This window comes from Vanellus vanellus, assembly GCF_965231255.1.
Source record: "Vanellus vanellus genome assembly, chromosome: 7".
Classification (NCBI taxonomy): Eukaryota; Metazoa; Chordata; class Aves; order Charadriiformes; family Charadriidae; genus Vanellus; species Vanellus vanellus.
In genome coordinates this window covers 36,085,244-36,106,185 of record NC_138912.1, presented here as the reverse complement: position 1 = coordinate 36,106,185, position 20,942 = coordinate 36,085,244, and the positions used below count along the sequence as shown (strand labels likewise).

The following is a 20,942-nucleotide window of genomic DNA, read 5'->3' as shown; positions in this document are numbered from 1 at the left end:
AGACCGCAGCCAAATTGTCTCCCACAGTGGAAGCTATTTGAATTGAAATAATTAGAAAAGTTTTGTTAGAAACATGGTACTCGGAGTTTTGCTATTGCAGCAAAAGGCAATTCGTTCCTCAGGACTATAGAAAGGTATTAACTTGAAAATGACTTGGCAAAGTGGATTTAACTAATGCCTAATAAACATGGGATTAATAAAAACTAGTGCATATACAGAAAAATCTTAATTTATTATACTCATTGCATTAGTGCTTTTAAATTACATTGAATTTTAGAACGTATAATGTTTGAATGCATACATCCCTGAGATTGCAAGCAGCTTAACATTATTGCAAAACATGATGGGCTGATAACAATAAAAGAAATCAGCAGTTTTATTGTTTTGTTTAGGTTCTGAAAATCAGAGATGAGGAACAAGATAACTGTGTTCATAGATTTTACTGGTAAATTCCTCATCTGCATAAATGTGACTTACTTAACGATACCCGAATGGTTCGATGCTGAAGCGAGGGTGCTTTAGAAAAGGCCCTTTACTGAGAGGTTTATTTTTCTTTCAAGGAAGATGGTATAAATATAAATCATATTAACCTACTGATGATCAAAATTATAGCTTTAAATGCCACCACTGCTAGCAAAATTTTTAAGGTAAGTTGACCTGAATATAACTGGCGACCATCACCTCTGGCGTGCTTGTGGCTGCTGCTGAGATTACATACTGAAATCAGTGATAAGGTACAATTTGTAATCCACAGTGTGCCTATGGGGCTGGACAACTACTCTTTCCCTGAAGGTAAACTGCATTTTCAGAGCATTAAAAAAGCTAATTATGGGAAGGAGGTATGCTGAGCTTCATGCTTCCACTGTTTTATAATCCCAACTCCTCCTACAACTGCTAAGTATCAGCGTAGGCAGAACTATATGGTTTGTGTTGAGCAGAATTCTCTGTTAAATTAATACTGGGTATATGACTTTGTCTTTTGATAAGCTGTAAATGAAATCAAAATATTTATGTTCTTTCTGCTTTGATAGAAATGCATTTTGGTTACTGGTTTGTCGAGTTACCATTGATTAAATAACTAGCCCATATGATTTCCACTGAAAGCCAGAGAAATAGAACTTTGTATTTTATATCTTCCATATAAGCTCAGATGATCTGAGAAATCTGTGTCACTTCAGTGAGCTGCTTTCCTCAAATCCTCTGTGGGCCAGAGGGCATTAATTGTGATCCTTCGTTTAGCCATCCCACAGCAGCTCTCAAATGCTTATTCCACACTCAGGGCCAAATTCAATTTTTAGTAGAAATAGTTGCAGTTCTGTGCACTACAGAAGAGTTTAATGACGTTTAGGATGCCAGATTTAAAGTCTCTGTTCCTCAGTCATTTTTGTAGACGTTTTAACTGTATCCAACTCTGTCATTGCATTGTCTGGAAACTTTGTTTCAAAGTAGTGATAATTGTTTTGAATGCTTGATTCTCACCATAGGGGCTAGTAATGAAATGGTAGGAAAAAACAGGGTTTATGAGACATCTTTAGCAACGGAACTATATTTTATAGAAATAAACTTGTAATTGCAGTGTGTAAAGTATGAAAATATTAGCTTCAGCGTTTAACATTAGGTTTGATGGGCAAATAAACATACAAATGTTGCAACTCTGCAGAATTGTCATCCCAGCGTCAAAACTTGAAATGTAAGTTGCTGGAATGTTACTAGTAGTTTGAGCTGAGATGCTGAAAAAAGTGAGAAATAGGCTGTAAAAGTATAAAATGTTCTTTTTAAGGAGGCTTAGGTTTCTACATTTCAAAAATAATTATACTTAGCAATTATTTGGTTTTATATTTTTTTGCACAATCAGACATAAGTGTGAGACTATTTGATGACTAAAATTAATTTTACAGAAATGAACACATTTTCAAGTGAAGTCAGATCCTTGGAATACCAGTTATGAGAGGTAACAACAAGAGCAAAAGCATTTATACCTCTAGATGGCCCCAGTAGGCATGCACCGCTGTCTCAAAATTGAGAGTGCAGCGTTTTGGAGTGCAAAGACAGCATCCGGGCTTGTGGATTTGTCAGCTGGGAGCCACAGAGGGGTGAAAGCATGCACAGACGTGAGGCATCCAAACTCTGAGGGAGGAGAACTGAGAATTGAAGGCTGTAGGGCAGGACGGATTGGGAGACAGAGTGGGAAATATAAGGATTACTTGGGGGCAACTTTTACTTGGCAGCTGGAAAGGCAGACGCTTGAAGATGACTGTCCAATACCCGATAGGACAGCTGAGTGTCATCCTTCCTCCTCTGTTCTCTGCAGGACAAGGCTGCTGGGTATGTCCTTCCTGTGCTGTTCATAGCCTTCTCACAATTCCCGGATCTCAATTTTGATTAAAGTGTACATATCTGTTAAGGCAAATATTAGCTATGTTAAGGACTTGACTTTCCCAGGAAATGTGTTAAGCAGGCATGTAAAACTACGTGCATATCTGTTCATATGCATGTGACCCACGTTTGTGTTTTTGAAAACATTTAAATTCGTAGTTAAGTATTTGGGCTATTTACTCAGGGAAAAAAGAAATCACATTGCTGAAGTGCGTGTTTCACACATATTTTGTCTTTGCACTGTCCCGAAGGCCAAGGAAAGCGTCGTTTTCAGAGTGCATGGCATAATATGGTTAGTCTGGTGACAAAATCATTAGCACTGGTATATTTTGTCTTTGTTGCTGTTCAAAACAGTGAGGAATTCAGATGTGTGAGAGAGTGTATTTGTTACTGGAATAAGACATATTTCGTTTTAAGTGGTATCTAGAAACACATGTGCTTTCTGCTGACATTCGTATTTTATATGAATTCATGTGGCAAAGATTGAAAATGGTAGTGCTATGTACAGTGAATACTATTGTAATGGCATATACGCACTTTATGAACCGTGAAACAAAGAGGATAACCTACTAAGTTTATTTTGGTGAACAAGATTCAGAAGAATAAGAATATATATGTATAAATTCTTTCGTAACTGGCAGACCTATTGGAAATATTCTTGTTTCTCTGGCTTCGTTTACTATGGGCTGTTTTTTAAAAATGTGTATTTCAGTTATTATACTATATTATTGTTTAGTCCTTTGTAATAGAAGAGGAGACTTTTGTAGGAATCTTCAATATTTCAATATGAAAATTTCAAAACAGTGCAGGTGATTTAGAAACAAAACTTCATGGAATGGGAGGACAAATCTAGTAGCTAAGGCTTGTTATAACCATGGAGTTTATTTGGTTAACTTGAATAGTATGGGATCGATATGCCCTCCCCTTGTATTTTAATCATCTAATAACGTATGTGATACTTCAAGCAAACAAAGAAAACCAACGAAAAGGGAGTTTTAACCTGCAGTATTGTAAGTCCAGTCTTACTTTGACTTGGTATCCCCTTTCTAGAAGTGGACGTGCTTTGACTTTATTTTGGACTTGAAAAAACAGGGAAGAAAATGAAACCCTTCCAAGTAACAACAAAATTAAATAATCTGTCAGTATTAATGAAATAAGCAGGGGGTTTAGTTTTCATGATCGGTGCAAAACGGAACAGAGAATCCCTAATGAATGCGGCAGTGATGTGAATACTTACAAAGAGAACTTATCTTGGGTACAGAGTTCATGCTTCTCCTAACTCTAAAAAACAAAAGAGAAGAAAACCCCCACAGTCTAAGTGATCTAGTGAAAATAAAACCTAGTGGTTTAGAAATTGAGTGCAAAATCTGAAATTAAGGCAGGAGAATTTTATTATTTTTTTTTTCCCCTGCTAGATTGGACCCTCACAAAACAGCAGTGTGCCGGGAGGGGCTGGAAGCCACACCAGTGCTTACTAATGGCAAGTTCTCTTTTGGAACAGCTGTACGCTGCATTTAAAAGAGGGATAACTCTTGACTTTACTGAAGCCTGTAGTTAAATTAGAGATCTAGATAAATGTTGGCAGTGTAAAGCCATTGTGAATCCTATCTCCACAGCATGCAGTTCCCCTGTGCACGGAGAGTGAATCTGTAAGCAGTGTTGAGTGAGGGAGGGAGGTGCATCACACAGAGGAGTGACTACAGGAGTGTGAATCTGTGGGTACTCACTTAGGAAGGACACATCTGAGTTCTGGTTCCATCTTAATGAATTTTTTCGTTTTTTCACCTCAAGACTGATAAAACAGTCCTGTGAGCAGGGACCAGGTGGTCTACCCTGAGTTCTGTCAGTAGTGTGCTCCTGCCCTGTGGCACCTGCATTGTCACCCTCTTTCTGTGTGAGGGACAAAACACTGCCCTATATAAACTATTCCGTAGTCTGGTAATTAGGCATGGAAGCAAGAGGTATGAGCTGAAAGAAACTGTGTCAGGCTGAGTTATGCGATATCCCGAGACATGTATCTATTCTCTGGAGCGAGGAGGAGAATTGGATGCTCTCTCTGTTTGCTACTTTCTACTAGCTACCTCTTGGTGGCTGTTCTTTTTGTGTATCGTGTTTCTGAATTGCCCTCTGGGAACTAGTTGTCTCTCTATTGAATATATAGGGAATGTAGAGTGCTGTCGCTAGATGGCATCTAATTTTGTGCATTGAAGTTACTTGGAGAAATTCACATGGCTGTCTGGATTCAGCCTGGAATTTCCAGTCTGCAGTACAGAAGGGGATACTGTATTTAAGGATGAATTCAGTTGTGCCTCCATTCAGTAGAAATTCTTTGTTTAAACCCTCTAGCTGTTTTGAAAACTGGTTTGAAAATGCTGAATATTGAAGAGGACTAACAAGATATAAATGGAATTTGGGACAAACATCTAGAAGGGGCTTCCGCTCTTTGGTACATATGAATGTCAGTGTCAGCAGTAGGTAGCGTGTTTTTCGGCAAGTAGTTTCTAGTAGTCAAGTTTTCTCTCAGATAGTAGCATTGAGACGGGGTTAGAAATTCCAGTAGATATACATGTCATTGTCTTGTCTCTCTGCTTCACATATTGGGTAGCATCTTGAACTGAAGGGAAGGGAAAGAGGAGAAGAGAAGCATCTTTGACATGGTGACAGTACGTAGAAAACATTAGCTGTGGAGCTGTGGTCCTGGCTGATTTCTGTTTGCCTCATGCTGGGGGAAGCAAAGGGGTCAGAATGATGAGATAGACTTCAGGTGACTTAGTAGTCCCCATCCCTCAGTCATGGGCATTTCTCCCCGATTGGACCGGGAGGGGTGAAGAGAAGGGGAGACCACCAAAAATTAGCAGTTCTCTGAGCATGGGAGTTGGCCAAACACTTTGTCACACAAGAAGTATCTGGCTAAAGTAGCATTTGTTTTGTCTGTGAATTGTTCATGAACAAGCATTCCTCTTTGCTTATGCATTATTCACAAATGTTGAAATATTTTTGTGAACAAATGTTAGCCCACGGGGGTAAACTGTTTGCTTGAATTATCTGCAATTTATTGTTCATGCTGTGCAGTTGGTCACCTAGGTCACAGAGTATTGTTCCTACTTTTAGATTCAGTGACTAAAGATAATGAATTATGTGTAGCAGTAAACCACATTTTTATTCACTGCAGCTGTGGATTTGTAGTAAGAGATGGGTGCCACCTCTGGCTCAAGAAGTCCCAACCTCAAGAAGTTATGCTGCATATTGCCGATAGGTGGGAGCACATAATTTAGAAAGTTTCAGTGTGCATTTTTTCTGTCCTGCATAATTTTCCTAACCGTTCCTGGCCGATCACTGTCAGAGATAGGATACTGAGTAGTGGGGACCTATGGTCTGATCTCTTACACATGTTCTTTTATTTATATGAAATCCCAAACACTTGTGTATATGCCTTTTTTGATGCGGTTGGGTTTAATGTAACACTAAACTAACTGGGACTAAACTTCTGGAGACCATCTGAAAAAGCTTTGCACGTGAGCACAAACGTCATACACGGGGTCATTTTACAGGTTGTTGGCCAGTCGGCATAGTCGGACGGGTGAATGAGCACGTACCTTACGCCAGGCTTCCCATGCTGTGTGCTGCCACATGGCCTGTGAAATGAACAGGGCATGTGGGAGGGGGAGCCGACAGAATGGGACAGGCTGTTAGGCATATAGTACAAATCCACTCGAAATCACACTGCGTGGATGTTTTGCTCATTTTTGAAAAGCCTGTATATGTCCTTCTAAGAAGAGCCAAGACGATGTGTCCTAAATATGAGTTGGTTTTTACTCTCAATAAGTAAGTTTTGCATTTCACAAGGCATTATGCTGTGTCTTCTGGGCTTATTCATGTCTGACTCTGTAATGTATTGAAAATATGCTATAGTAAGAAAAAAAAATCTGAAAATAATTTGTGAGGAACATTAGTGTAATTCTCACTATACCAATGGCAATTAATGGAGGATTAATAGATGAGTCTTGAAGACGTTCTAGAAACCTCACAAAATCCATTTACTCTTCAAAATCTTCAGCATGGCTATTGTTATGATGAATTGGTTTGTCTCAGTAAACAAGAAATCCTTGTACATTAACTGTAGCAATGTCAATATGTTCTTAGTACACCAGTCAGCTATGTTGTAATCTCAAAGGTAAGAATATTGATTAGAGAGCACACTTAACCTGGAGGAGTGTGCTTCTTTCACATACTATGAATCTTCTCTTAAATAAAGAGAGTAAGCAACAGACAGCCTCCCACCCCCTCTCCACCTCAGCAACATGAAAGTACTGTTGTGAGGCTTGGCCATGTTCCTTCCACCAAGGAGTAAGTTCTTTTATGCAGGGCACAGCTTTTTGCTTTGGGGTGGGAAGGGATAGGGGGAGATGGAGGGAAAAGGTAAGAGAGAGAGGGAGGGGGGAAGAGAGCATACTCGGTACTCTTTGCAGCGTTAACCTAACTTTAGTGGCTTTCATGGATACAGGGCTTCTAAAACCTAATATCCTGCTTAATTCTCACCTCTAATTGCGCTATAGAGGTGTATCTGAGACCTTTTGCAGTGTGCAAAAATGACAATGATGCATCTAAAATTACTTCAAAGGGACAGAGTTCATCAGATGTCTTCAAGAAGCATTTTGGGTGACAGGAAGCTTCTGCTGGGTTCTCCCTGAATTTGCCCAAGAGGATCAAGCTCAGCAAATTTGGAGGGCTCAGCTGGCTTCTTCACAGAGGGCTATGCAGGGACTGGGGCTACTCTCATGGTCATTCTGTGTCTCATAGATGAGGGGTGAAGGCAGGACAGTAAACTTCGATTGTCTTTATTCACATGTCACTATCTTAAGGCAGTGGAATGGCCCCAAACTAGGTGCAGTGAGATTTTTTTTGCCATCTCTGTGATGAAGGGGTGCAGGTTCACTTCTGGAGGGGAAAGCTCTACATAAAAGACCTCCAGTGTGGGCTCTGGCTCTTAAAAGATATACAAAGACTGTGAACAGGGAATTAGGGATTTCATAGCAGATGAAATGAAGGTAGCAAAAGAGGGGCCGTGCTAAACGTAACCATCCCGGTGGGGGATGACAGAATAGGCAATGCTGCTGGGACTGTGTGCCAGTTACATTCATAGCCAAAGTCTGCATACAGCTGTTGTTTTGAGATAGCATTTCTCTGTAACGTGCCATTTTGTTTTATTCCTGTGAGTGGTGAAGCGATAGCTAGTTTATTTGAAATCCATCAATGTAAAATGCATTGCAAACAAAGGCCGCGCATGCTATCATGTTATACTTCTCTCCGTTTTTATAGTCTCTCTGCATAAATATGTACACCCTCCTTCAGATTGTTCAGTGGAGGGGCTGTACATGAGTGACTTGTGGAGTACACCGGGCTCTTGCTTGGAATACTAAGCAAAATTAACTTAATTGTGTAGAAAACCATGTTATTTATGCTGGTTTAGAATGAGCTAGCTCGGGTCCTAAGGGAAATGTACTGTTGTATCTTGTTGGGTCCAAACCGAGATGTACGTGCTGATGATTGGCCAGTGCAGTTTGCTGCTGCTCGCCGGGCTCTGAGCTCTCTGACTTCAGGCATCCTCAGTTCAGCTTTTGCCCACCTGTATTCTCGCAGCTGTTGTTGGAGGCACGACTGGAGGCGTTCTCTGCGAGAAGGTTAGTCCATCACTAGGACAGTCAGGACCTTCTTCTGTCTCAAAGACTTCATATCTGAAACAGCCAGAGAGCGCCAAACTTAGGACAGGCAAAGGAAGATGTTAAACCAGGAATTTCATCTTTAAAAATCAGAATGTAGTATCAGGCTGATTCTGAGGAGAAGGGTAAATAATTTGCCATAATTTTATCATGTATTTTCATTCGTTGTTTTTAATGTAATTAAAGTCCAAGCTTTTTAGCATGTTCTGCTGGAAAAAAAATATCAAAAGGAGCAATGAAAACCAAGGACATGAAAATTTGCATACACAGCAACACAGTTTCTCTCTTTTCATCCTTTGGATCGGTTAAATCTAACCATCTAGGCCAGCTGCTCTACATTAAGCTACACTAATCAGGGTAATGTCTGTGGGAAATACTGTAACACATATTGTAGAGAATTTAGCTGTAACAACAAAAAGAGAATGAGCATTAAATTAGTTCTTTGAATTAAGTTATATCAAACCTCTCCCAGTTTTTTTTTGCAAGTATAACAGTGAAATATTATTAAAATTCACACATCTAATTGGTACCTATATATTGCTAAAATGTCTAGTTTAGACTTGGCCTAGTGCATAACACAGGCTTTTCTTTGGCTAAAAAAATGCTTCTCTAAACTACCAGGCAGTAAGGGAGATTTAAAGCGAATAGATTTACGATAGAAAATAAAATTGGAATTAGCTTTGTGAGCAGAATTTAAGAGCCATACAAAGCATCAACCTCTGTCCTGTTTACTCATCTTTGGCTTTTTATCAGGTAAACACGATTTGCTGCTTTCACTGAGTTAATATTTGCTTTCCGTTGCCATATTCTTTCTTGGCTAGTGTTACAGGCTGTACCTGTAGTTTAATTACATTAAATTATCTCTAAGTTCCATAATATGCTGTACCTGTCAATGAATATACAGCCACAAAGGAAAGTTTAATCTGTAAGTCTGAGAAAGGGTTGTGGTTGGGGTGTTTTTTGTGCAAAAATCTGCCTTGGAAACCAATGTTAAAAAACCCCGTGAGCACCACCTCACACACACACCGGGAGCACCACCTCACACACACACACACACACACACACACACACTCTCTCTCTCTCTCTCTGGGCTGTTCCTCACACTGTTTTTTCTGTATTCCTCTCCTTTCTGGTGTTTTTACCCTTCATGAAATCTGTTTCCCCAAGGCACCGCCAGTGTGGCTGAGGGGCTCAGCTGCAGTGCTCCAGAACCTTCCGGAACCTGCTGGGACCGGCTGCATCCAGCACAGGGCGGCCCGGCCTCCTCTCACAGACACCTCTCAGCCCTGCTTCCAGCGCCTGGGCACAAGCCCCCGCTACGATTTTAAATGGCATTCCGGGTCCTAACGTTTATTATCCCGTAGAAGATAACCAAACCAAACATTTTGGTTTGAAATTGCAATTTCAATCTTCTGAAAAACTCCAGCTCTAAATCGTTATTCTTGTTCTGAAAAAGGGACTTTGAGGTAAGAAAATGTTGACGACGACTATGGAAACGTGGGCATTTTACCGTCACATTTCGGATTGGAACAGAAAGCTTTTTACCTTTTGAAATCTAGGGTGTATTTCCATTTGCCTGACAGGCCCGATGGAGGGCCCGGCGGAGCTAAGCGGCGTGGAGGGAGGGAGGGAGGGAGGGAGGCCTCAGCGGCTTCGGCTCAGCAGTGCTGTCCCCTCCTGTCACGTAGCCCTGGAGAGCCAGCTCGCCCGCCCGCCATGGACAGGATTTCTCCCGGGCTTTTATTATCGCGAGGGAGATGCGTAGGTCTTCTACGGAATCCCAGCTATAGTTCCAGTTATGAAAAGCACTGGAAAGAAAATAAAACATTATGCTTTTTTGTGTGCTGACTTCAAACAAAACTCTCCGTATCTCCATATTGTAGTACAATGAAATCTTTCCATTTGGCTTGAACTGCTGAAAGAGAATACGTTGGTATGATTTTTACATAGGGAAAATCTGGATTTTTCAGTAACGTTTGTCTAAGACTGCCCTTTTCATTTGAAAATCATCCAAGCAGGAAATCACAGTTTTCATTTCGTTTTTACTTTTGAAGTACTTTGGAGTTTTTGAAATAAAAAAAATCAGGAAAAAAGTAATCTAAATTGAATGCGTATTTCTAAAAAATACATATTTTTTGAAAATAGATGTTTTAGGTTTAAAATAGTTCAAAACTTCCTTGTGAAAAAGTTTCATATTCAGCTCTGCTTCCATTTAAGCAAGTGGTAGTGTTCGTGCTGCCTTCAGTGGATGCAGCATTATGTTGTCTACTATTTTTCTATCAAATCTTTGAAACAATTTTTGGATGTTCTCTATCTTTTCATCCGGGTTTGCTGAGAGCTAAACAATTTCAGGTGTTTTAATTTAGTGCCTAGGGAAGTTGTAAAAAGTTTGCTTGACTCAGGGGACGTGCCTTTTATGTTTCTTTGCAAAAAAAGGAAATACAGAAAATACTGAACTCTTCAATTTACAATTGTGCAGTGAAAGAAGTTTTTATAATGACATCATCAAACCCATCTAAAAAAAAAGGGGCCTCTGCTTTTTTGACACTGAGAGTGGAACTCCTGTTGCTTAATTTTCAGTATCTCCAGTGTAGTGATGTACCCTACCTATGGTGGCTGTCTAGGTTCCCATCACAGTGCTGGGAGGCTCAGCCACCACAGTCAGTGGAGTCTACAGTCGGACCAAATAGACCAAATTTAGGCTGAGATTAATTCCATCGTCTGTGTTGATTCTATCTCTGCTGGCTCAGTAAGAGTTTAAAGCAACTGATTCGGGTGTAGATATCAATACTGTAGATGACAAAAGTCAGGTGATTTGAACTGAGTAAGAAAGATGATTTTTGTATATTGCAATGTATGACTTTTCTCGTTGTTGCAATGCCAAGCATTGACGAATCAATAGACCCAGATATTAAAAACAGATGACTTGGAATTTCAAGTAGCAAACATTTGATACACTAGGGTCTTTCAAATATTGAGTAACGGTAACTAGAAAATAGATTAGTACTTTTAATTTAATCTGTTAATTTATACCGTTAAAGATCAATGAGCTTCATCAAAATATAGGAAGTTGGAATAGAATTCAGAAGATAACTAACCATTAAGATCAGAAGAATAAATTTCTGTGCATATACATCCTTTCTCCACCCCACCAGCTGTCAAATGCTATATTCTCAACATAATGCAAACAGTGAATTCTGAGATCTGATAAACTACCTGGAAAGTAGGTGAGTTGTTTGAGACTATCGTAAACAAGATAGGTTGCTTTAGAAAGGTGAATTTGCAGTTCTGCATGTGATGCTAGATGTCCAGCCAGCATTTATTCCACTTTTATTTTACAGTCTATGCAGCTTTTAAGCCATTCAAAGGGAATTGATATTTCTAAGATCTATGACTATACCAGTCAGCTAGGCTCATTTGGGCATAAATCCCAAACACTACACAAATCATTTTAAAGTAAAAAGAAAACAAATAAATTTAAGTTTTGTGGTGGTCAAGCGCAAAATTGTTAAAGCTTGGGGTTTTTTTTCCTTCATCCAAATTGGAATGACTATGAACCTAATCAAAATACTCTGTGGAGGAAAATGAATACCAGGTTAGAAACAGAACAAATAAAAGAAATAAATAAACACCATGTAGCTCTATAAGATTTGTGGCCTAAAGGCTGAGAAAATTAAAGGGAATTTGGCTGTAATAAAGGTACTGTATTACAGTGAAGTGTAATGCAATTGTAATGTTAAGTCCATTTTGTAGGAACAATAAAAAAGACCCTAAAAAGGATTTTTTTTTTAAAAACCTATCCTATGTGACATCACAAGTAAACCATACAAATCTTTCTCATTCTTAATAATTGCTTACTTTAAGCGAATGTATTTGACATGCACATCAGTAAATTCCCATTAGGCATATATCAATACTAAATTAGACCCTGTATTTCCTGGCAATCTGAACAGCTTGAAGGTGTTTGGCTTTATATTTTATTTGTATAGCTATTGCTCTGAAGTAATTGATTCTAGGTGTCTGAGAATTTTTTTTTTCCCATGCTGAAGCCAGTCAAAATCTTGTCCAGAGATATTTCTCTGTACTTAGCAAATAATTGGGTTCCTGTAATGGTGATAAACAATATTTCATGTGCGTGTCTCATAAAAAGAATACAGAAGCAAAGTATGAATAGTATCAAGACTATGCCTTTCACATTATATGAGATGCTACGTTATAGGACTGTCCTGCTGAGTTATTAACAAAGGCTTGGCTGGTCATAAACATTCCACAACTGCAAAGTACACTTCGCAAAGTGGAAATACTAACAGCCTTTTAGGCCAGAGTATTTATCATGGCTAAATGCATTCAAAGTTGGCTTATTATCTCCGTGATTGTACTCCTATGTGGGCAAAGCTACTCTGTGGAATAGCAAAGCCAGAGACTTACGTAGGAGGAAAGACATCCCTGTTGTCAGGCCTGTAAAACAACTGTGAATGTTTTTTCGACAGCGTTGATGTGACAGCATGTTATACAGCCTCGATATTCAGCTTCTTCACTGAAAAATGAAGACAGGACACTCTTTGGGCTCCATTTCTGCATCCACATGGCCCCATATGACTTCTGACATTTAGTACGCCACAATACACTGGAGCCCAAACCCCAGTTTTGGTCTTGGCATCATGGAATTGCACTTTTTTTTTTTTTCTGCCGGGTGATCTGTAGTGGAAGAGGAGATGTCATTGTACTGAATATCCCACCTGATGAAATGTTTTCAATTAGGGGAGGTATTGGCATGACAATACAGTTAACAGTTACTGCTCAGCTTTTTAGTAGACATAGCTTGGATCCTCAAGCTATTAGTGACCAAAAACTGCCGGCTCTGTGAAGGCTCAACATTGGTCCACATACAGCAACGATCATAGTTTGGACTGTTCAAATGATTGATTCATAAATCTATCAAAATCTGGATTGATTAGCTGTTGTGGTAGCTAATAGATACGCATGAGTGTCTGCAGCCTCAGTCCTGGGCTGGATGTTTCTGGCTTTTCCATCCTGTCATCTTTTGGACTTCATATGATTTTATACTTAACCCATCCTGTGTTAACACTTCTTATCAGTCTCTCTAAGCCACAAAGTGCTTCACTCTTTCTGTACTCGGACAGCTTTGGTACTGATGGTATATTTCAGGGGTACCATTGATTCCTCGATCCTGTAAGAGCTGAAGAGCTTTAAAGCTTCATGATGTTGTTCTCTTTTTTCCAACGGACTAATGGGAGACCTCCGCACAATCCCCTCTGATCGTGTGTTATCTGTGAGTGCTATGTGCAGTGGTCCTGCTTGTTCCCTGCAGGGTGGTTTTAGGGCAGCCGTCTAGGTACAGGCCCATGGGGAATTGCCCCGTAATGGCAAATAAAGCTCCCCTGTGCCACTGCCACTGCGTAAGGAGAGGTTGCAAGGACAGTGAGACACTTTGCTGTGCTCTGGGAAGCACGTGCATCCTGTCTTCTTTTTGAAGGTACAGATCTCAGCATACACACACCGTTTCACAATGGAGATTCCCCACTGCTCTGTAGAAGTGCTGGAATGGCAGCACCTGAGAATGTTAAGTGGTAAGGAAAAGAGCTTCTGAGGTCAAGTTGTATGTCTTTAGAAAATAGGAGGAAGACTTAAACATCAAAACACGCAGCTGTGTTTGGTCTGCTGAAAAAAGGGTAAATCAACTGCAGTCAGAAGGGTAGTGTTTACTCTTATTTATGGGCATCTGTGTTTATTATCTTAACCCCAAAGCTAAGGACTGTGTGGATGTGTACAATGAATTAATTTCATTCTAAGAGTTATCTCCGAATGTGAGAGAAGAAGAAATCATGAATGATAGCTTGCTGTGCTCTGACCTGCCTTTTGACTGTAGTTTCATAGCTAAACAAAGAACTGTTCATCTAAAACACTCTGAACTGTCACTTTAGAGAACTTAAATAAGATTTATCCATCCCCAAACCTGTGGAACAAAACAGTAACAGAGAGTGATTTTCACTACTGCTCATTTAATGACAACCAAGACAGACGAGGGGTGGCGCACTGCTCGTAAGCTTATGTGATGTACACTGTACCAAAGACATTGAAACAATTTGCAGGGACTCATTCATCTTGGAAGTGATAAATTTAAGCTTTTGATGTAGTCTTTAATTTGTGTCTCAGTTTGTAATGTGCAGCAGTACTCCAACCAGCTCAGGTTATTTCTATAGCCTCAACTCCAAAACATTTGCAGAGTATGTTTCTGGAATTTATGGGGTTAGTTCAGGAAAATGTACCTTATTTGTGGGTCCTTGTTAGGATGAGTAATGACACAAATAGTGCATTCTTCTAATGCAACACAGACTAAGCTCCAGGTTTAGAAGAATAAATGCATTTTAATTTTTCTAGTTTGTATGACCTGCACATTATTTTGTTGTCCAACAGTGAGTTCATTCCTACCACAGTTATCCTGCTCTTACTTCCCAGTTGCCCGATATCCATAAGCTGTAAAATGAGATCTCTACAACTCACAGAATCACAGAATCATCAGAGTTGGAAGGGACCTCTAGAGATCATCTAGCCCAACTCCCCTGCTAAAGCAGGATTGCCCGGAGCACATTACTCAGGACTGCATCCAGGCGGGTCCTGAAAATGTCCAGGGAAGGGGACTCCCCAACCTCCCTGGGCAGCCTGTGCCAGTGCTCTGTCACCCTCACCGTAAAGAACTGTTTCCGTGTATTTGAACGGAACTTCCTGTGTTCTAACTTGTGCCCATTGCCCCTCGTCCTGTTACTTGGAACCATTGAAAAGAGCCTGGCTCCATCCTCCTTCAACCCACCCTTTAGATACTCTGTTGTCTTTTTTTGTTCTAGCAAAGTTTTTATTGCTCTCAGGAAATACAAAAGGTTGGTACTGATTATTGACCTATATGCATTTTTGACTGAAAAAAAATCCAAGGAGTTTGGGATTCCCTTCCTGTTAACCTTGTCTTGAGCTGATGTAAGGTACTTTTCCATTACTCACCAACTCAGACTGGCAAAAGTAGAAGTTGGGCTCTTCTGCTTTTATGAAGGGGGGAAAATGATTGTAAGATTAAGACCTAACTGTGTAAGCACAAAACCAGGGTGATTCAGAGATGCTGTTTATTTGGATGTTCAGTAAGGCGAAATGATTCAGCTTTTGGTAAATTGAGGCTGTCTATTCAGTTTCCTGCATATGCCTCTTCAGCTTAAGATTGTTAGATGCATAATGGCAGACTTTTATTTGATATTGTATTTCATTTTCCTCACAGCAATAAGTTACAGTAACAACTGGTGTCAGTGGATACTGAGTTTGTATGGTGAAATTCCGACCTGCATTGGGAGTGTTGTGGTTGGAAACAAAGATTATCCCATTGTCTGCTCTGTTGGTTACCCCTATATGTATTCAGTCATGCTTTTAAGTGCGACCCCTTTGAGTTAAAGATTGCTTTTTTTTGGTTTTATTTTCTATCCCTGGCTTTGCTATTGGTCTCAAGGTGGCAGCAGCCAAGTAACTTCACCATTCTGTGCCTCAACTTTCTTATGGGGAAATAAGGGAAGAGTACTCGCTTTCTGTACAAAACACTTTGAGAAAAGCTTAGTGTAAGAGTTAATTATATTTTATAGTTCTGCAGTGGTACTCATTACAATGTGAATGATATATTACATCGGACAGATTGTATTGACATAGTAACAAAGTCTAAATACTGATGAATCAACGTGTGTCCCCCAAGTCACAGAAGACCTTTTGACTATAGATTTGATTCTTTTCCAGGAAGAGTAAAATGAAGCAACAAAGCAGTGTATCAGTGGCTGAGCTGAAGGTGTCTCTCAGGAGTGTCTCTGTATGCCTTTTGTGAACTGTGAGCTGGTAGCGTTCTGTTCTGGGTTCGCTGAGAAGTCTAGGGCACTGCTTATTAGGCCTGTCAGATGATGAGTGCTTAAAATTGTCTAATTTCTGTGCTTAAAAGCATCAGAAGGTATAGTTGGAGAAAAGCTACCATTGATCTCATGCTGCTGAGCATCTAGTTACTGTGATTATGCTCAAGTTGATTGTTTGCTTTGGAGGTTAAGAGAGAAGTAGGAGCAAGGCAGTTAATAAGATTTTAATCTTTTCTGTGTTTATGTAGGCTTTAAGTAGAGTGGGTTCTAAGAACAATGTTAAAATTGTATGTGTGTGTCCCTCCTGTATTACTGAGATGGCTTGGTGTACAACTGTGCTTACTCTTTTGATTGTAAACTTCATAGCTGCCTTTATATTAGACTAAGCTGCCTTAAATTTTCAGTTTTCATGCATATTACAGTTGGGGCAGTTATGTAGCAGGTGGTATCTGTATTTTTTTGTTATCTCTGAACAAGCTTATGTTGTGGATTTGTATCTCAAAGAGGGGTTTCTCTTGGAGTAATAACGTGCCACTTACATCCTTAAATTGTTTTCTTATTGTAAAGAATGGCCTAGTTAAAATCAGGCAGTTCATAGAATTGCCTCTGAATATCAAAGTACCCAGATTTTTTGCTTTTTGACTTTTAAAAGATCTTTCTTTTAAATTAATGAGACAAAATTGTCTATAACAGAAATACATTTGAAAAAGCATTGACATCTTTAAAAGGGGATTAGCAATTGCTTTAGAAAATGCAAGGAATTCACATAGAAATTCATTTATGAATTTACTTCCTGTGAATGTTAGGTGATTTGGGGTGTTTTTTCCAGCAAACTAAAGATTTTTATTTTTTTTTAAACATTACATACATATTAAGGAAAGCATTTTATAGGGGAGATATCATTATATGTACACGTGTGCTCACCTACATGGACATATAAAGAGGCAAAATTTACTTAAAACAAAAAGCATCTGAGTACAGAATCATAATGGCATTCATTCTGATTCAGAGGCGCCTTATACGTATGTGCTTAACGTGGGCGATCTCGCCTCTTTTCAATGGGGTTTTTTAGTTCTTTGCTCCTACCTGTCCATTGAAGTCCATGGAAATGGACCCTATTGACTTTATTTCAGGCTCTTAAAGCTTATGCTCATTTCAAAGGCCTATTTTTATCATGCTTCAGTGAAAAAGATGGAATTATTCATATGATAAATCCTCTCTACTGAATAAAGTTCATAATTAGAGCTATAGTGAAAAATAGCTCCAGTCTAGCCAAATTCTTGTTTCGTATTGTCTGGGTAGATTCGTGTTTTAGTTAGATACCCAGAAGACTGTTCTGAAAAAAAATTTCTTAAGTCCTTCATGGTTAGATATCATTGTATTCTGAAGTTTTAGCTAGGATAAAAAGCACGATGATACAGCATCATTCTTTTGGCATAATTATCTACCTGTTTTAATTCTCGTTAAAAAAATAAAGTTAAATCACAGTATATAAAGTAATGAAGCAAAGGCAGAAGCGCGAGAAGAAATACAGCAGGCAGGAACAAGAACCACAGTTAGATTTCATGTATGAAATGGAATTGTCACAACAAACATAGTTTTTGCCCATAGATGATCATGCTGCCCATGTCAAAAATTGAGTCCTCTGTGTTGTGTATGTAATTGGTTTTTTGTTAACCAAATGTTTAATGATCAGAAATCAGCAACAGCGCGCCTCGTAGAAAACTTTTAAATCACGGATGGACAGTTTTAGCAAACAAGCCAGATGATAAATGAGCATGAGCAGAAACTGAATTACTCCTTTGCCAGCAACTTTCATTGGCTTCCTTTAACATATAGTTCTTTAACACACCATACGAATTGGGCAAGTCTTTGATGTAGAAGCACTACAATATGACCGAGACCTTGTAATGCTTATTTAAAAAAAAAAAAAAAAGCAGGAAGGGAAGAGAACACAGACAATTTCAACTTCAGCCTGCACAGTAAGCATGACACTTTTCACAACCACTGCAAAAATATAATACCAAAAGTAGACAGCACTTCAGTGTAAGATATAGATACAATATTATCTGTTGTCTGAAATGACGTTTGTTGTTATTATTATAACTTCCTCCTTTTAGTTTAGGCTAAAAAAGGAATGCAGAGATGTTGCCATCCAAGCAGGTTTCTGTACTATTCCCCCTTCTCTTGAGGAGCCATAAACGAACCCATGTTCACTTATAAAGAGGTTTCCTATGTGAATATAGAGTCTCCCAATTACATATATCTCATGTAGCAAATTATGCTGATGCGGAAGCCTGCAGTGTAACTCAGTCCTGAGGATATATCACAAATTCCTGCCTCCCTTACACCTGTTTTGCCTTTATGGAGTACAAGAACTGGCCTGTGTGTTTCCGGAATTGCAGTCTGCATCTCTTTGACTGCTAAGCTACTTTGTTGTTTGCCCTTCTCCCAGTTATTTTTTAGGTGTAAAATAAGAAGAAATTACTCAGTTATTCCTGAATGGCATGCTGAACTTGGTTCAAAATATTCCTTTTTAAGAGCTACTTTGTAATGCGTGTAAATTTAAGGTCTTTGCAGAAGCAGCGAAAGTAGGAACATCTGGTATGCTAGTGCTTCATGTGGAGCAGAGGAATTAAAGTAAGCAAGAGGAAGAAACTAAAAAGACCAGTTACGAGTGAACTCTTTCAAAATTATCTGGAGACTGTTTGAATATACCATGTTAGAGGCCCAGAGCAAATGCATAGTACCCATCAGAGAAGACTTTGAAACAGCCACGGAAAGCTAAAATGGCTGAACACTAATGTGAATACAAACAAAACAAAGTTAAATCACAGTGACTTTAAATTAAGAGCGTGCAGAAAAGCCTGCAAGAATTGCATGAAGAGAACCCTCTTTCAAATAGGTCAGGTCCAGCAAGTCTTAAGAGAGTCTGTAAGATGAGCCAGAAATGACTGAAATATTTTCAAGAGTGCTCAGTGAGTTTGAATTCATTCATGTTCGTTATGAGAGTGGTTGGTAGGATTCTTACTCCTGCCTTTACAGTGGACATCAGAGGTCTTCCTCACGAAGCGCTGGTAAAAGAAATCGCAGAACAATGAACAGAATGAATAGCAATAAATCTTCAAGCCCCTGTATTTCACCTTCTGCTAAAGGTGATTGCCGAACTAGTGGCTGTGGGTGTGTAACCACGCTATAAAGTGCTTCTGTACTAGAGTACTACTACTGCTGTCTATGTTTCTACAACGCCTTTCATGTAAAGGTCTAGTGCCATATGATAAACAGGATCAAGGCAGGACAGATGTTTATCTGAAGAGTTTTGGTGAGAATCTTGTTTGCTGGTAAACATGGACGTAAGGCACTAAACAGGTAAGCTAAATCTACTGTGTAATGTTTTATATGACTACAAAGTTTGGCTTTTTTAATGTGGTGTGGTTTCAAATCAAACCCCTTTTTGCTCTTGCCCTCAGACACGCTGTATTACCAAAATGTTGAGACCAAATCTATTAATGCATTTATAGTTGTAGCACAGCCTCATCTGCTGTCATAGGAAGTTATTATTATTATAATTGTGTAGGCTATTTTTATGATTGTCACATTTTCTTCCTGGGTTCAGCAGTCTGGCCCACTGGGTTTTGGCAGCCTGTCTGTTAGCGTCTGATATTACCCCGTCAAGCTTTCAAGGATCTAAAAGAGCTTGCTAAATACAGCTTGAATATATGAATGTTCTTTCTTACCAGTTAACATAAAACCAGTTGTAGTGTAGCCCGTGAAGCCATTTTAAGGTACAGTTATGAAGAAACACCTATCTGTGATGTTGAAACATAAATATTTCAAAGTAAGCCTATTACTTAGAGTACAGTCTTATTCATAATATTATAATGTACTTGGTATATCAGTTAAGAAATGCTTAGTGAAGGTGCTGCAAGGTGTAGATGTCCTTTTTTCTTGTGTAGCCTTTGTTGTTTCCAGATCAGTATTATAAGTAATATTTTAAAATAGACTAAAGATGAACATTTCATGAAAATCTCACAGCGTTAACTATTGTGCAATAAAAGTTGATGAGAACAGTTTTATACCAGTACTCCATTACTGTTAATTATTATTACCTTCATTGCACTTACATGTTTCCAGCAGGGGCCTCATTTTATTTGATTGTGCCTAAACAAATGAGAAGTATTTTCAGAGTTTATAATACGTACAGACAATGTTAGAAAAACAGGATAATAGCACAATTAATATGACAACTAATCCTGTCTTAATAATACAGTATTGGCTCTTTGTTACATAAAGTGCAACTACGCTTTGTCCATCGGGCTTGATAATACTCATCATTCAAATTTTCTTGCCGCAGTAGCACTGAATCTTTGGAAAGAAAGGACTGTGGTCCTGCGGACTGAAGCAGGATGGTAATTCCACTTGTACATGAGGTGGCCCTTTCGGAGGCCAAGATGTGCGTACACCTCAGTGGTGTGCCCTGTAATAACACATTAATTAGAGTGGCTAATACTCTTCAGTCTTTAAAAGCTGTCTTCCAGCTTATCTATTCTGTGTTTACCTGTGCCGGCTTCCAAATTACCTCCAGTAAAACAAAATTTGAATTGGTTTTGTTGGGTTTTTTTTTGAGATTGTCTGTGGCTTGACCTTGCTTTTATTTCCCGGTAGACGTGTTTCCTGGCAGTAGAAGTAATATTCCTTGATTTCAGCTGTTTCCTACCCAAAGTGAATTTGAGAGAGTCTGGCTCCATTCATATACTGTCTTTTTCACGTTAAGATATGCCCAGTTAATAGTCACTGGTGAACAGGAATCAAAGACCATGCTTGCAATTTTTTTCTTATTTTCTGTTGAGTGACAAAGACGAAAATATACCTCCCTGCTTTGTAACAGGCCAACATACTTTATTTATCTCTTTTCCTTTTCAGAATGGAAATAGTGGTTTAGTCTAATAGA

General features: G+C 39.1%; 1 protein-coding gene across 1 annotated transcript in view; it reads left to right on the top strand.

The window, feature by feature from the left end:
* The window catches only part of CTNNA3 (catenin alpha 3), a gene marked incomplete at both ends in the record, with an annotated part of 521,829 nt that overhangs the window by 265,650 nt on the left and 235,237 nt on the right, over positions 1–20,942 (top strand). The gene's annotated exons all lie outside the window — the stretch shown is intronic.